Below are 18,798 nucleotides of genomic sequence, written 5' to 3'. Positions count from 1 at the left end.
ATCCTGATTTAGGTTTTCCGTGATTTCCCTAAATCACTCCAGGCAAATGCCGGGACGGTTCCTCTGAAAGGGCACGGCCGACTTCCTTCCCCATCCTTCCCTAATCCGATGAGACCGATGACCACGCTGTCTGGTCTCCTTCCCCAAACCAACCAGCCAACCTACCAATAAACCGCCTTCTGGAGTTCACCTTGCCCGTTACTTGTGTAATCTGATCATTCCATTTGAGATCATTTCGAATAGTCACACCTAGATACTTGACGGATGTTGCCGCTTCCAAAGACTGGGCATTTATTTTGTACTCGTACATTAATGGGGATTTTCGTCTTGTTATACGCAGTAGGTTACACTTACTAATATTGAGAGATAACTGCCAGTCATTACACCACGCACTTATTTTCTGCAAATCCTCATTGATTTGATCACAACTTTCGTGTGATACTACTTTCCTGTTGACTACAGCATCATCGGCAAACAGTCTAATGCGGCTGTCAATACCATCAACCAGATCGTTTATGTAAGTCACCCCATTCAGGACACTGTCTGTTAGAAAACTGTATATCCAACAGCATATGTCATCGGATAGACCATAAGGGCGCACTTTTTGGAGCAAGCGACAGTGCGGAACTGAGTCGAGAAATATGGCAGCAAACTGGGAGCCGGTATCTAGAGCCTGTTGTACATAATGCACATAGGGGGCCAGCTGTGTCTCGCATGACCGCTGTTTCCTAAAACCCTACTGGTTTCTGCAGATTTTTTTTTCTTAATTCCACAAAACCAGTAAAAAAATGGCTACAATGAAATAACATAAAGAAGGTGACAAATAATTGCAGTCATAAATAACAGCATTCAAAGAATGAGTCTTTGGCAGTAGCACAATTTGTCACCTTCACCGTCACCTTCAACTGGTTTCAGATCAGCATGCACATTTTCTTCTTCTGCAGCCTGAGGTTCCTCATCATCATTTCCCAGACCCAAATTACTCATTCAGTACATCCTTGATGTGTGTTCCTTCCAGGGTAAATTACGTGGACGGAAGAGCAGTCCAGAACAGCGAAATCGCAAAGGTCCTCACTGCGTTTTTATTTTTGTCACTTCCAGCCTTCTAAACGCATCCTTAGGGAGTAAGAGATCCTCCTTTATATCAGACAGCAGATGTTTGCCGTCATATTCTTGTATCTGCTGTACTACTGATTTATTTTTCATGTGTGACTTGCCGGGAACGTGACCCAACCCATTCCCTCTCTACTAGGAGTCCAGTTCCTAGCCTATACCCATTCTGTTGAAGTCAATTCGGAGCATGTTACCATATTTCTTATTGTGATTCTGATATTTAAGTATTTTCTCGAATTCATTTTTCGTATACATCTTGTATTCAACATGTTCATCGCTCCCTATATTGTTAAATCATAACTTGTATATTTGCCCATTAACCAAATCACTGCGTTATTTTTTGCCTGAGGGTAGTAACTTTCCTCTGGTCTGAAGAAAATGTTAGTCGGTACACAGATGAGCATCTCAGAGTCTAGAAAGGTCTTCATGTCTGAACACAAAATATGTTCCATGATTCTACAACAAATCGATGTCAGTGAAACTGGCCGGTAATTATGTGCATCCGATTTTCTCCCCTTTTTATAGATTGCTATGACCTGGGCCTTCTTCCAGTCCTGTGGAATTTACCACTGTTCCAATGATCTCTGGTGCTACATTTGTAGCATAGTCAACATACCGTCTGGGCCAGCTGGCGTCTAAGGATCTTAACTGTTTTACAATCTCAGATACACTAAACACTGTCAGCCAACCTTACGTTTGCTCGATAAATGAAAGGGGAAATGGTGCTGCAATCCTATACCGTAAACGGGTTTTTGAAAGCTAGGTTTAGAATTTCGGCCTTCTGTTTATCATCATCCGTCACAGTACCCGTACTGCAAGAGAAGATATTGAATTATTTTGAATTATTTGTGGCGTTCATAGATTTTATGTACGACCACAATTTTTGGGATTATTTTTAGAATGTCCAGATAAAATATTGCTTTCAAATTCGTTAAAAGAATCTCTCATTGACCTTTTAACAGCTGCTTTCATTTCGCATAATTTCTGTTTGTCAGCGGGGCAGTGACTACGTTTAAAACGACTGTGCAAAATTATCTGCTCTCTCAGCAACTTCCTAATATGTTTGTTGTACCAAGGTGGATCCTTTCTCTCCCCAATATTTTTGCTAGGCACGTACTTCTCCAGCACATGGTAGACAATGCCTTTAAATTCCGATTCCGACCAAAGATACTCAATATCTTTGTGTCCCGCGGTGAGTGATTGGAGCTGACTATGAAGATATTCATTAATGACACTTTTATTTGCTTTCCCAAACAAGAGAACTCTACGCTGTTTCTTTGGTTTTTTTGCAGCTTCCACTGACATAGAAGCCACAACGACATTATGGTTGCTAATACCTTCTTCTGGATTAACTTTCTCAAAAAGATCCATTCTGTTTGTCGCCAAGATATTTAATATGTTCCCATCTCGACTTGGTTTTCTAATCAGTTGCTCATGGTTGTATGTTGAGAGCGCTCCTAGAATAACTTCACACGAGGCTTTGCTTCTGCCCCCTGTGATAAACGTGTAATTTTTCCAGCTAGTGGATGCCAGATTAAAGTCTCCACCTATAACTAATAGATAATTTGGATATTTATTTCCTATACACTCAAGACTTTCCCTGAAACGTTCTGGGACGGTGGTTGCGGATGCTGGTGGTCTATAAAAAGATCCTAATACAATGGTCAATCATTGTCTGATTGACAGTTTTATCCAGACTGGCGGGAGACACTATTTTCTAGACCTCTTTACGTACTTACTGTGCGCTCAGAACGGAAAAGAGCGACAAACGCGGTACTAGAAACGCTTCCCAACGCATGTACAAAAGTTCCATCGGATATTCCTGTCGTTTAGATTTCGAAATGTAACCTTATATGAGATAAATATGCCAATGAATATTCACGCTTTGACTGTCTGAGTGGTATCAGTGCGGAATATTCATGTCCAGATGTTGAGATCAAAATACAGACTTCGAACGAAGAAATGCGGTAAATAAATGAACTGGTTCCTGCTGTTCCAGTAGATCCAGTAATTACGGTGAAATATCGATAGTCTGCCCAGTAAAGGGCCTCTGCATGAACCATGGAACGCCAGGAGTGGGATGGCGGAAGCAGCACCACACTTGTCGCCAGTAACCAACTACCAGAAAGGAGCAACATGTACATGATGTTACAGGACTGGCAGTGTCGCGTCAGGGGGTCTAGTGGTGAAGCTCGTGCCTGGAAACCGAGAGCTCGCAGAATCGAATCCCGGTCGCACCAGCGAAATTTGCAGTTTGCTTTAATCTAGATCTCACCTCCCACCGAAGGTGAGGAGTTGCCGGGAGCGACATGTCCTTCGGATTCCACGTCAAAATGTGCACCCACTTTCCCCGATAGGATTACTGGGGTAGATTAGGAACGCGCAAGTCACCAAAGTGATGCCCAACTGAATTAGTTGCACCTGGCCATTGGGCCACACGAAATCCATACATATAACAAAAATGGATGTGTGTACGTTCCACATCTCCTCCTAAACTGATGGACTGATTTCAACCAAATTTGATGCACATATCGTTCACTGTCAGGCAACAAACGCGGTGGGCGTAAGTACCACGTACTTACAAGAGTTCTGGAGATATGACATCATAAACAACGAGATGCGTGAAAATTTCTATTCAGATTTATTGCTTCTGTGTTACTAACTGTATTCGCAGCAGATTTCGCAGGCAGTGTAGATACACTACGTGATCAAAAGATCCGGCACCTGGCTGAGAATGACTTATAAGTTCGTGGCGCCCTCCATCGGTAATGCTGGAATTCAATATGGTGTTGGCCGGCCCTTAGCTTTGATGACAGCTTCCACTCTCGCGGGCATACGTTCAATCAGGTGCTGGAAGGTTTCTTGGGGAATGGCAGTCCATTCTTCACGGACTGCTGCACTGAGGAGAGGTAGCGTTGTCGGTCGGTGAGACCTGGCACGAAGTCGGCGTTCCAAAACAGCCCAAAGGTGTTCTATAGGATTCAGGTCAGGACTGTGTGCAGGTCGGTCCATTATAGGGATGTTATTGTCGTGTGACCACTCCGCCACAGGCCGTGCATTATGAACAGGTGCTCGATCGTGTTGAAACATGCAATCGCCATTACCGAATTGCTCTTCAACAATGGGAAGCAAGACGGTGCTTAAAACATCAATGTAGACCTGTGCTGTTTTAGTGTCACGCAAAACAACAAGGGGTGCATGCCCCCTCCGTGAAAAACACGACCACACTATAACACCACCGCCTCCGAATTTTACTGTTGGCACTACATAAGCTGGCAAGTGATGTTCATGGGGCATTCACCATACCCACACCCTGCCATCGGATCACCACATTGTGTACCGTGATTCTTCACTTCACACAACGTTTTTCCACTGTTCAATCGTCCAATGTTTACGCTCCTTACACCAAGCGAGGCGGCGTTTGGCATTTACCAGCATGATGTGTGGTTTATGAGCAGCCGCTCGACAATGAAATCCAAGTGTTCTCACCTCCCGCCTACCTGTCATAGTACTTGCAGCGGATCCTGGTGCAGTTTGGAATTCCTGTGTTATGGTCGGGATGTTACATATTACGATCCTCTTCAACTTTCGGCGGTCTCTGTCAGTCAACAGATGAGGTCAGGATGTACGCTTTTGTGCTGTACGTGTTCCTTCACATTTCCACTTCACTATCACATCGGAAACAGTGAACCTAGGGATGTTTAGGAGTGTGGAAATCTCGCATACAGACGTATGACACAAGTGACACAGAATCACCTGATCACGTTCGAAGTCCGTGAGGTTCGCGGAGCGCCCCATTCTGCTCTCACACGACGTCTAAAGACTTTTGTGGTCGCTGATATGGAGTATCTGGCAGTAGATGGCAGCACAATGCACCTAATATCAAAAACCTATGTTTCTGGGGGTGTCCGGACACTTTTGATGACATAGTGTATATGCCGCTAAATGCGCCTACAGACTTATGTCATGCTACCACACAAACTTTAAGGGATAAGACGGCATTAACACTGAGATGCGTGAAAAATTTCCGCATTGTGAATGACGTTTAAATGGAGGTGCCAAAAGTAATGGCATACCTCCTAATATCGTGTTGGACCCCGTTTTGCCTGGCGTAATGCAGCAGCTCGGCGTGGCGTGGACACAAGTCCTGGGAAGTCCCATGCAGAAATATTGAGAACTGCGGCCTCTATAGCTGTGCATAATTGCAAAAATGTTACGGTGCAGGACTCTGTGTACGAACTGACCACGAACATGAAGGTCATGAATGGCTGCAAATGCTCCCCAAACAACCGAACGTAACCATTTACAGTTATGATCGGTTCAGTCTATTCCATGTAAAAACAGCCCACACCATTACGGAGCCACCAGCATCTTGCATAGTGCCTTGTTGACAACTTCAGTCTATGGCGTCGTGGGGTCAATGCCACATCCGAACCCTACCGTCAGCTCTCAAGGAATGCCGTCGACCACTGCGATGTCTGTGGTGTGAGATAATACCAGAAAGTTGGTATTTCGGCACATTATTGACACTGTGGATCTTGGAATACAGAATTCCCTAACTATTTCCGAAATGGAATGTCCCATGCGTGTAACTCCAACAACCATTCCTCGTTTAAACTCTGTTAATTGCCGTCGTGCGTCCATAATCACTGTGAAAACGTTTTCACGTGAATCACCTGAGTACAAATGACAGCTGTGCCCTTTCATACTTTGTGTACGCAATACTAGGTGTATATGTGCATATCGCTATCCCATGATGAGTCTTTGGAAGCCCCTGCAGAAATATTGAGCTATGAGGCCTCTACAACCGTCCACGATTGCGAAAGTGTTGCCGCTGCAAGATTTTGTTCAACAACTGACCTTTACATTATGTCACCGCATTGTAAATGTATTACTTCTTTGCTCTGAGCTTTATTCGCAACAAATTTTGCAGACAGTATCTACATACGCCTCTGAATGTACCTACAAAATGATATCATGGTACCACACATTGTTGGCGTCATAAACGCTGAGATGCGTGAAAAACTGCCGCACCATGTATGACGTTTAAATTTATTACTTCTTTGCTACAAACTCTATTCGAAACATATTTCGCAGAAAGCATCCACAATACCACTGAATGTACCTACGCAAGTATATCATTGTACGACACACAGTTCAAGACATAGGACGTCATAGACACTGAGATGCCCCCAAAACGCCGCATCATGCACGAAGTTTTAATAAGTTTTATTCCTTACTACTAAGAAACTCCTGCAGTCGAGCGAACTTAAGAAAATCCCTGATACTTGGCAGCGCTTTTCACAGCTTTAATTCGGAAGCGCATACAGCAGTAGGGGAAAACAATAGCCTTTTATAGAGCTACGAAGACGCGTTGCCATAGAGACTTTTACAAAAAAATTGTTATTATACTGGTATTTGTATGGAGTGTATCCATGTATGAAGTGAAACATGGGCGATAAACAGTTTGCACAAGAAGAGAATAGAAGATTTCGAACTGTGGTGCTACAGAAGAATGCTGAAGATTAGATGGGTAGATCACATTACTAATGAGGAGGTATTGAATAGAATTGGGAAGGAGTTTGTGGCACAACTTGACTAGAAGAAGGGATCTGTTGGTAGGACATGTTCTGAGGCATCAAGGGATCACCAATTTAGTACTGGAGGGCAGCGTGGAGGGTAAAAATCGTAGAGGGACACCAAGACATGAATACACTAAGCAGATTCAGAAGGATGTAGGCTGCAGTAGGTACTGGGAGATGAAGAAGCTTGCACAGGATAGAGTAGCATGGAGAGCTGCATCAAATCAGTCTGAGAACTGAAGACCACAACAACAACTTATACACTCCTGGAAATTGAAATAAGAACACCGTGAATTCATTGTCCCAGGAAGGGGAAACTTTATTGACACATTCCTGGGGTCAGATACATCACATGATCACACTGACAGAACCACAGGCACATAGACACAGGCAACAGAGCATGCACAATGTCGGCACTAGTACAGTGTATATCCACATTTCGCAGCAATGCAGGCTGCTATTCTCCCATGGAGACGATCGTAGAGATGCTGGATGTAGTCCTGTAGAACGGCTTGCCATGCCATTTCCACCTGGCGCCTCAGTTGGACCAGCGTTCGTGCTGGACGTGCAGACCGCGTGAGACGACGCTTCATCCAGTCCCAAACATGCTCAATGGGGGACAGATCCGGAGATCTTGCTGGCCAGGGTAGTTGACTTACACCTTCTAGAGCACGTTGGGTGGCACGGGATACATGCGGACGTGCATTGTCCTGTTGGAACAGCAAGTTCCCTTGCCGGTCTAGGAATGGTAGAACGATGGGTTCGATGACGGTTTGGATATACCGTGCACTATTCAGTGTCCCCTCGACGATCACCAGTGGTGTACGGCCAGTGTAGGAGATCGCTCCCCACACCATGATGCCGGGTGTTGGCCCTGTGTGCCTCGGTCGTATGCAGTCCTGATTGTGGCGCTCACCTGACGGCGCCAAACACGCATACGACCATCATTGGCACCAAGGCAGAAGCGACTCTCATCACTGAAGACGACACGTCTCCATTCTTCCCTCCATTCACGCCTGTCGCGACACCACTGGAGGTGGGCTGCACGATGTTGGGGCGTGAGCGGAAGACGGCCTAACGGTGTGCGGGACCGTAGCCCAGCTTCATGGAGACGGTTGCGAATGGTCCTCGCCGATACCCCAGGAGCAACAGTGTCCCTAATTTGTTGGGAAGTGGCGGTGCGGTCCCCTACGGCACTGCGTAGGATCCTACGGTCTTGGCGTGCATCCGTGCGTCGCTGCGGTCTGGTCCCAGGTCGACGGGCACGTGCACCTTCCGCCGACCACTGGCGACAACATCGATGTACTGTGGAGACCTCACGCCCCACGTGTTGAGCAATTCGGCGGTACGTCCACCCGGCCTCCCGCATGCCCACTATACGCCCTCGCTCAAAGTCCGTCAACTGCACGTACGGTTCACGTCCACGCTGTCGCGGCATGCTACCAGTGCTAAAGACTGCGATGGAGCTCCGTATGCCACGGCAAACTGGCTGACACTGACGGCGGCGGTGCACAAATGCTGCGCAGCTAGCGCCATTCGACGGCCAACACCGCGGTTCCTGGTGTGTCCGCTGTGCCGTGCGTGTGATCATTGCTTGTACAGCCCTCTCGCAGTGTCCGGAGCAAGTATGGTGGGTCTGACACACCGGTGTCAATGTGTTCTTTTTTCCATTTCCAGGAGTGTACATTTGTACATTATGCATATTTGTTTGTACAACTGTTCCATAATTTCAAAGATGTTAACACGAACAAATGCTAATGAATTTTTGTTTTGATATTACACTACAAACCCAGTTAACTTTTTGCTTCCGTTTCTGATAGAAAATTGGCAAAATGAATACCCGTGCAACGCCGGGTTTGGCAGCTAAGTATTGCAGGAGGAACAGTAACATTTTAATAGCTGTTGGTACAGACCGATTACATATGACAACTGTCCAAAGCCGCGCGGGATTAGCCGAGCGGTGAAAGGCGCTGCAGTCATGGACTGTGCGGCTGGTCCCGGGGGAGATTCAAGTCCTCCCTCGGGCATGGGTGTGTGTGTTTGTCATTAGGATAATTTAGATTAAGTAGTGTGTAAGCTTAGGGACTGATGACCTTCGCTGTTAAGTCCCATAAGATATCACACACATTTGAACAGCAACTGTCCAAATTTGTTTGGACACGGAGATATAGGTGGTTACAGAGATTAACTTTCATTGTGTATGTTTGTACTGCAGTTCGTATGGGTTCATTTGTAGATTGTTGTTTTTGTTTTGAAGTTCTGAATATTGGAACTATGAACGTGATTTGTTGGCCAGTTCTACTGTATCGCTTAAGAATGCCGCATATATTTACAAACGCTGAGGGTGCCGATATGATATTTGTGTACGAGTTCTGTAATGGGAAATACGCTACTGTAATAGAGAATACGATACATGATTTCGTAACCGGAGAATAACCAGATTTGAAAGCATGTCTTAGTGTTTTCATTAAACTATCTAACTGACATATTATGTCTGAAAGTGCACATGCACAAAATGTGGACAAAGTAGAAGGCATTATTCAGTTGGTAGAAGGATGTCTTTCAACTAGAACACGGAGAATTCCTACTCGTACAGACGTTTCACGTACAACGATATGACAAACGTTACGTATGCATGGTGTCTATCCTGAATTGGTAGATATGATATAAATATGTAGACAAACAATTATTACAATTTAAGAAAAAATGGGTGATTTCTTCAAGAGAAAGAGCTTCACAAACTAAGCAAGTCAATAACGCACAGGTCCATCTCTGGCCCTTATGCAAGCCGTTAGTTGGCTTGACACTGATTGGTGGAGTTGATAGATATCGTCCTGAGGAATACTGTGCCAAAGTCTGTTCAACTGGCACGTTTGATAGTCAAACTTCCGAACTGGTTGGTGTGCCCTGTCCATAACGCTCAAAACGTTTTCAACTGGGGAGCGATCAGGTGACTTTGTTCGCCAAGGTAGGGTTTAGCAAACACCGAAACAAGTAATAGAAACTCTCGCCGTGTGCGGGCGGGTATTATCTTGCTGAATTGTAAGCCCAGGATGGCTTGGCATGAATGACATCAAAACGTAGTGCAGAATGTCGTCGATATTCTGCTGTACGGTAAGGGTACTGCAGATGACAACCAATGGTGTCGTTCTATGAAAGAAAATGGTACCTCAGACCATTACTCTTGGTGGGGGCGGGCGGAAGTCGGGTTGGTGTCACACCACTGTCCAGGGCGTCTCCAGACAAGCATTCGCTGGTCATAGGGTCTCAATTCGAAGCTGCACTCAGTGCTGAAGACAGTTCTACTGCAGTAAATGAAAATCCCGGCCAAAGACGTGTCTGAAGTTGCCCTAACAGTGTGGGTTACTAGCCTGACTGTTCTGCTGTCCTTGCTTGTTAATTTGTATTCTCGACCAAATAATTTCATTTCGTTTACTCCCAAAGCGCGACTGTTACAGTTCTTTGCGATTGCGTATTTCTTGAGTTCAATTCAGCCTGCGCCGGTGCAATAGTTTTCCCGTCCTTCTTTCATTTTTTAAAGTAGTATTGGGTGTTTTTCATAATAGTTGGAAGTAACTTCGTTGTTCAGTGCCATACGACACACAAAACAACTCGCGGTAGAGTCGACTCAGTAGCCTAGTTGTGAGTCTCGGTGTTACGTTACAGAATAGTCCGGTAGAGTGCCAGAGTCGAAGAAAGTGATGCCTCTTTTGTCAGACGTGCAAAGATTGACAGCAGAACAATAGAAAGGAAAAAAGAGCGATGACCATTAATGTGCATTGTTGTCTTGAGGGGCAAATTATATTTACCGATCTGTTAATTAGGTTTGAATGGGAATATTTTAATAAATCAAACGCAGAAATAATCCGCTTAGGTTAGTTAGGTTTAAGTAGTTCTAAGTTGTAGGGGACTGTTGACCTCAGAAGTTAAGTCCCATAGTGCTCAGAGCTATTGGAACCATTGGATACGACGATCGTCCTGAATCAATCTGTCAACATTTTGCTTGTGAAACTCGTGGGTTGCTGTCACAGAACGTCCAACTCTTTGTTTGTTACGTAGGTCAGATGTTCCCGCCTCAACATCTTTAAACTCACTCGCCCAACGATGCACAGTACTCACATCAACGCAATCACCATAAACTGCTTTCATTCTCTGATGTATCTCTTTTGGGGTGACACCTTCTGCTGTCAAGAATTCAATGACTGCACGTTGCTTAAATTACATTGACCGACCGTCTGCACAGGGTCCCTGCCAACTGGAGCTGTAGAGAAGAGGCTACGGAACAAGGCAGTACCTGCCGCATACCAACTCTGCCAACTGTTGAAAAGTTACGAAGGTGGAGGAATTACTATTCAGTCAACCCTCGTACTACATGCTTTAACGATTAGCATTACTGGTTATTGGATAACGAGTGAGAGTATATAACCGCATTATTAAAACCTCTGTGTTTTAAAGATGTAGTAGATAATCAATTCAAGTCGACCTCGAAGTGGTAGCCTGACAAAAATTGACAATGAGATACCGTGGTGAACCTGATTTGTTGAAGTTTAGAACAGCCCAGCTGCCCACTGTGATGAAGGATGCTACTGAAGCATTATAAAAGACTCAAAATAAAATTTGGATAGCAATTTAATGATGAATTCTGCAGTTCAAAATTGGCAGGAATTTGCGGCGTAACGGTCTTGTTAATGTTTCTTTGCTTCAGTGCCTGGTCCAGGTGACGAGCGACTTAACTGAGTCAAGATAAGCTGCACGAAAATTGACTGCATCAAATGTGTCACTAAATTGCAAAATATTGATTGTTTGTCTGGTGTTTTACAAATCAGGTCTGGTTTGTATAACTGACCGGGATAAGCTCATAAAAAATTAACCGTGTTGTATTTTTACGGCGAAAAGTCACAAATACAGCCACCAAGTCCATGTTATACAATAAGAACATGCTTCTAATGCATATGTCTTGGTACAAATGTTAATGTTCATTGAACGTTTTTTTTTAATATTCAGTTCAGCAGCATTGTGAACTCCCATTAATAGCCAGCATCCACACCAAAGCAATGATCGAACTGTTGAAAACTCCAAGTAAAGTCAGTCTGTTTACAGTAAAAAATTTTCACACTGTATTCAGGGATAAGTTTTTACTCGTTAAAACAGTACGCAGTTCGCAGCAGGTTAGCGTCTTTGACCCTTTTGTTGTTAACGGGTCGCACACGTACCACTACGCTGTTTTGAGCGTTGGGATGTCTACGTCCTGTGTGTCTAGTACTAGCATCTAACGAGTAATTTTTGGAAACAGAACTTTGAGTAAAATACTGTGGACCATGGGGTACATATACTGAAAGCCGTGAGCCATGAGGTGTAGCAGTGTCTGTTACAGCACGCACAGTGCGTCTGCTTAACGAAAATCAAATCAAACTACCGTCTTTCCCGTTCCAAGAATACCTTAAGTGAGTAGTTGTGTTACCTTACACATTATAGACCGTGCCTTGAAGTATTATTACACCCCTCAGTAATTCTGCTGGTTTGTACTTTGCGGTTAGAGGCAGGGGAAGGGTGGGAGGGGTACCTGACGTAACAAACTTCACAGTATCTAAAAAGAAGACTCGTATGTCATTGTCACATATTGTGTTGAAAATTTGTGTACAGTAGTTTACGTTCTTCAGTAACATGAGAGTAAATCTATTATGGCATTGATTTGTAATACCTTTTAGGTATTTATCACTTGAACAAAATACAATACTTTGAAAATCCTAGTTTCAATTATTCTCAAAATTGATCAACTTAAATTTTTTCTCTTAGAGAACGTGCGCTAATATTAAAACAAAAGGCAGTTTTTGACTTTTCAGAATTGAAATTTGTAAAAAGTATGTTTTAACCACAAACGAATTAAGCAACGTGGTAGCAAGAAAGGGAACTTTCAGTTAAGCTTAAAAAAATCTTTTAATAAAATCTACATGTTTGAGTGGTTTTCTACAGTTATCTGAGCAACAAGAGACACACCCTCCTCCTATCAGGACGAGATTCTAGCTCCTCAAGAATTTGTCCTCTCGGTTTTTAGAATGCTTGCAGCGCGCTTTTCTGATTAGTTGAAACAAATTACGGTCTAAGATAGCGGTCATGTGAGTATAAGGGGTGCTTGTTTGTGTGAATGTGTGTGGGTTTTCTTTTCTGATGAAAGCTTTGGCTCAAAGCTCAGTGTGTAACAATCTTTCAATTGTGTCTATCCGCAACTCAAGGTGTTATCTTTAAGTTGAGTAGCAAGCTATCCTTTTCATAATATTTGTGATATTCCAATCTAGACTTTCCATAGTTTGAAATTTGGACCATGTGTAGTATGAACTGATTCAGTGTATGACAGAAGGTAACTGAAAAAGAAAATCATTCAGAGGCAATAATTACTCTGTCGTCTCCGCGATTTATTACGAACATTACAAAATGCGGAATATGGTTCTTGAAGGGGTGTATGAGCACTACGGACTGCAATGTGCACTGATGCTGGCCACAAGGTTGGTAAAGAGTTCTTTGGTAAGGCGTTCCTTTCCTCCACCATCATAGTTGACAGCTGCTGGAGGGTCGTTGTGCATGTTGACATATTGCCGTACATGTCCCTAATGTATCCTTCACATACTTGATAGGATTTCAGTTAGGGAAACGGCCAGGGCAGTCCGTCCGCTGAATATCATCTCCCTCCAAAGAGCTCCTCTACCTGTGCTGCTCGATGCACTCTTGCATTGCCATCCACAAACCATGGCCAGATGTGAGGAGAACTCGCACTCTTGAGATTTCCGCACAAACTTAATCAAGCTTATATAGACAGTTCATCCATCTCAAAAGTCGAGAATGTAGACTTTTTGGACTGTTATCGACATTCGTACTGGCACGATATCAGAACCCAAGACATTCGAAACTGCTTTAATTTTAAGTTTGAAATCGGATAAAACTTGAAAAAAGAATTTTTTTTCGTGCGATACAATTAAAAATTGACAATTTTCCGAATGATTCTTTCCTTGTACTGTGAAGGCAACGGCCTTGCCGTAGTGGATACACTGGTTCCCGTCAGATCACCGAAGTTAAGTGCTGTCGGGCGTGGCCGGCACTTGGATGGGTGACCATTCGGGCTGCCATGTGCTGTTGCGATTTTTCGGGGTGCACTCAGCCTCGTGGTGCCAATTGAGAGCTACTCGACCGAATAGTAGCGTCTTCGGTCAAAGAAAACCATCATAAGGACCGGGAGAGTGGTGTGCTGACCACGCGCCCCTCTTATCCGCGTCCTCAACTGAGGATGATACGACGGTCGGATGGTCCCAGTGGGCCACTTGTGGCCTGAAGAAGAAGTGCTTGTACTGTGAAACCTTTCTTGTTGCCATATTTCACGACTCCAGTTCAATGGGAAGTACCTGTAGGTTCTGATGCGAAAGTTTGCGGAGTATCAAAATATGTGACATAAATAGCCGTATCTTTTGATTACACTGGTTTAGAAGCTTACACCGCCAAGAGACTGTAGATCTTAGTACATGGAACAACTTTTAACTTGATATGTCTACCCGTTCCTGAGAAAAAGGAGTCTTAACAGACGGAGAGAAAGACATGCAGTAGAATAACAAATTTCTTTTTTTACATGTTGTGTGATGAAATATTCACAATTCCGGATTTCTGCTTTACTTTTGGTGTGAAACCTTGTTGCTTGCTAATGTTCATGATTCTAGGCCAGTGGAAAGTACCCTACAGGTTTTTGTTGAGTGAGTTTGCGAGTATGAAAATATGTGACATAAAAGGACATATATTTTGATTGCATTGTCGTAGAAACTTACATTTCTCATTCCGCCAAGAAACTATAAATTATAGTATACGACATAAATATCAACTTGATACGCCTACTCGTTCCCGAGAAAAAGGTGTCTTTCAAATACACTCCTGGAAATGGAAAAAAGAACACATTGACACCGGTGTGTCAGACCCACCATACTTGCTCCGGACACTGCGAGAGGGCTGTACAAGCAATGATTACACGCACGGCACAGCGGACACACCAGGAACCGCGGTGTTGGCTGTCGAATGGCGCTAGTTGCGCAGCATTTGTGCACCGCCGCCGTCAGTGTCAGCCAGTTTGCCGTGGCATACGGAGCTCCATCGCAGTCTTTAACAGTGGTAGCATGCCGCGACAGCGTGGACGTGAACCGTATGTGCAGCTGATGGACTTTGAGCGAGGGCGTATAGTGGGCATGCGGGAGGCCGGGTGGACGTACCGCCGAATTGCTCAACACGTGGGGCGTGAGGTCTCCACAGTACATCGATGTTGTCGCCAGTGGTCGGCGGAAGGTGCACGTGCCCGTCGACCTGGGACCGGACCGCAGCGACGCACGGATGCACGCCAAGACCGTAGGATCCTACGCAGTGCCGTAGGGGACCGCACCGCCACTTCCCAGCAAATTAGGGACACTGTTGCTCCTGGGGTATCGGCGAGGACCATTCGCAACCGTCTCCATGAAGCTGGGCTACGGTCCCGCACACCGTTAGGCCGTCTTCCGCTCACGCCCCAACATCGTGCAGCCCGCCTCCAGTGGTGTCGCGACAGGCGTGAATGGAGGGACGAATGAAGACGTGTCGTCTTCAGCGATGAGAGTCGCTTCTGCCTTGGTGCCAATGATGGTCGTATGCGTGTTTGGCGCCGTGCAGGTGAGCGCCACAATCAGGACTGCATACGACCGAGGCACACAGGGCCAACACCCGGCATCATGGTATGGGGAGCGATCTCCTACACTGGCCGTACACCACTGGTGATCGTCGAGGGGACACTGAACAGTGCACGGTACATCCAAACCGTCATCGAACCCATTGTTCTACCATTCCTAGACCGGCAAGGGAACTTGCTGTTCCAACAGGACAATGCACGTCCGCATGTATCCCGTGCCACCCAACGTGCTCTAGAAGGCGTAAGTCAACTACCCTGGCCAGCAAGATCTCCGGATCTGTCCCCCATTGAGCATGTTTGGGACTGGATGAAGCGTCGTCTCACGCGGTCTGCACGTCCAGCACGAACGCTAGTCCAACTGAGGCGCCAGGTGGAAATGGCATGGCAAGCCGTTCCACAGGACTACATCCAGCATCTCTACGATCGTCTCCATGGGAGAATAGCAGCCTGCATTGCTGCGAAATGTGGATATACACTGTAATAGTGCCGACATTGTGCATGCTCTGTTGCCTATGTCTATGTGCCTGTGGTTCTGTCAGTGTGATGATGTGATGTATCTGACCCCAGGAATGTGTCAATAAAGTTTCCCCTTCCTGGGACAATGAATTCACTGTGTTCTTATTTCAATTTCCAGGAGTGTAGTTCAAATGGCTCTGAGCACTATGGGACTTAACATCTGAGGTCATCAGTCCCCTAGAACTTAGAGCTACTTAAACCTAACTAACCTAAGGACATCACATACATCCATGCCCGAGGCAGGATTCGAACCTGCGACCGTAGCAGTCGCGCGGTTCCGGAGTGAAGCGCCTAGAACCGCTTGGCCACCGCGGCCGGCAAAAGGTGTCTTAACGGATGAACAGACAGACTGTCGAATAAAAATGACAAAAAATATTTTTCGTGTGATGTAATTACAAATTAACTATGACGTAATTTTTTATTTGCTTGTACTGTGAAAGCTTGTTTGTTGCCAAATTTCATGATTCTAGGTCACCCGTAAGTACCCTGTAAGTTTTGATGAGTGGGTTTGCGAGTGCCGAAACATGTGAGATAAATGGTCAGTGATTTTTGATTTCATCAGCTTAGAGGCTTCAATTATTTCAACCGATAAGGGACCGTAGACCTTAGTATGTGACGCGAATGTCAACGTGGTACGTCTACCCAATTGTGGGAGATGTGGTTTTTAACAGTCGGACTGACAGACAGATGAATAGATAGCCAAACGGTCAACTAAGTGGCTGTTCATAGCGACTGAGGTACTGAACCCCAAAAATAAACTCAGAGCCGAATGTTCCCCTGAACAGACGTACGTAGACAGTAGTATAGCGCCACAATAACGTTGAACGATGATTGTACCGTATTAAAAGATTTGGAAGTCGGTACACCCATGCAACAGTATGCCTCCCTACGCGAAAACACCTGCACCACCAAAATGATCATTTCTGACATGTTCTTTCGTGAATTACGTGTTCCCACCTCCTACCATACGAAAATATGTTCAACCTCACCAACCTCATGGCCACCATGGGAACATATTGCTGAGTATGTACTTCCATCCGTGGTGCTCATACACCCTATTAAACACGATGTCCCACCTTTGTAATGTACAAGGGACCATCATGAATCGCTGTGACTTCAGTGCAAATGTTGTCTTTGAATTCAAGTGTCATTCCTGTTCGTTTCAATGTCTGTTTCTTTCAGTTACGTTCTGCACTGTACTGTAACAGTTGTTTCTTTGTATAGTTCAAGTTCCATTAATCTATGTAACTTGGCATTGTGCTAAAATTACTTTCGTCCTTAAGTTTTGCACGCCAGTGTAAACTGAGGTGACAGAAGTCATGGGATACCTTCTAGTACCGCGTCGGACCTCATTTTTCCCGGCTTAGTGCAGCATCTCGACGTTCTGTCGACTCAATAAGTCATTGGAAGTCCCATGCAGGAATGTTGAACCATGCTGCCTCTATGGCCGTCCATAACTGTGGAAGTGTTGCCGGTGCAGGATTTTGTGCTCGAACCGACCTCCATGAATCACTACAAATGGTCTCCAAGTAGCCGAATATAACAATTTCCTATCAACGATCGGTTCAGTTGGACAACAAGACCCAGTCCATTCCATGTAAACGCAGCCGGCACCGTTATGGAACCACCAACAGCTTGCACAGTGCCTTGCTGACAGCTTAGGTCCATGTCTTCGTGGGACCTGCCCCGCACTCGAACCATAACAGCAGCTCTTACCAACTGAAATCGGGACTCATCTGATCAGGTCAGGATTTTCCACTCGCCTAGGGTCCAAACAACATAGTCGCGAGCCCAGTGGAGGCGCTGCAGGTGATGTCATGCTACAATACTGGCCATTAAAATTGCTACACCAAGAAGAAATGCGGATCATAAACGGGTATTCATTGGACAAATATATTACACTAGAACTGACATGTAATTACATTTTCACACAGTTTGGGTGCATAGATCCTGAGAAATCAATACCCAGAACAACCACCTCTGGCCGTAATAACGGCCTTGATACGCCTGGGCATCGAGTCAAACAGAGCTTGGATGGCGTGTACAGGTACAGCTGTCCACGCAGTTTCAACACGATACCACAGCTCATCAACAGCAGTGACTGGTGTATTGTGACGAACCAGTTGCTCGGCCACCATTGACCAGAGGTTTTCAGTTGGTGAGAGATCTGGAGAATGTGCTGGCTAGGACAGCAGTCGAACATTTTCTGTATCCAGAAAGGCCCTACAGGACCTGAAACATGCGGTAGTGCATTATCCTGCTGAAATGTAGGGTTTCACAGAGATCGAATGAAGGGTAGAGCCACGGGTCGTAACACATCTGAAATGTAACGTCCACTGTTCAAAGTGCCGTCAATGCCCGTCAATGCGAACAAGAGGTGACCGAGACATGTAACCAATGGCAAACCATACCATCACGCTGGGTGATACGCCAGTATGGCGATGACGAATACACGTTTCTAATGTGCGTTCACCGCGATGTCGCCAAACACGGATGCGACCATCATGATGCTGTAAACAGAACATGGATTCAACCGAAAAAATGACTTTTCCCATTCATGTACCCAGGTTCGTCGTTGAGTACACCATCGCAGGCGCTCCTGTCTTTGATGCAGGGTCAAGGGTAACCGTAGCCATGGTCTCCGAGCTGATAGTCCATGCTGCTGAAAACGTCGTGGGACTGTTCGTGCAGATGGTTGTTGTCTTGCAAACGCCCCCATCTGTTGACTCAGGGATCGAGACGTGGCTGCACGATCCGTTACAGCCGTGCTGATAAGATGCCTGTCATCTCGACTGATAGTGATACAAGGCCGTTGGGATCCAGCTCGGCGTTCCGTATTACCCTCCTGAACCACTGATTCCATAGTCTGCTAACAGTCATTGGATCTCGAACAACGCG

The 18,798-nt window shown here is 45.3% G+C and overlaps 1 protein-coding gene and 1 pseudogene across 1 annotated transcript in view; one reads left to right on the top strand and one right to left on the bottom strand.

Moving 5' to 3' along the window:
* The window catches only part of LOC124805091 (nose resistant to fluoxetine protein 6-like), a 279,871-nt gene that overhangs the window by 18,181 nt on the left and 242,892 nt on the right, over window positions 1-18,798 (bottom strand). The window lies entirely within an intron of this gene.
* On the top strand, window positions 13,712-13,829 carry LOC124709317 (annotated as a pseudogene).

Source organism: Schistocerca piceifrons, chromosome 7, assembly GCF_021461385.2.
Source record: "Schistocerca piceifrons isolate TAMUIC-IGC-003096 chromosome 7, iqSchPice1.1, whole genome shotgun sequence".
Taxonomy (NCBI): domain Eukaryota; kingdom Metazoa; phylum Arthropoda; class Insecta; order Orthoptera; family Acrididae; genus Schistocerca; species Schistocerca piceifrons.
This window is presented reverse-complemented; position numbering and strand designations above follow the sequence as displayed.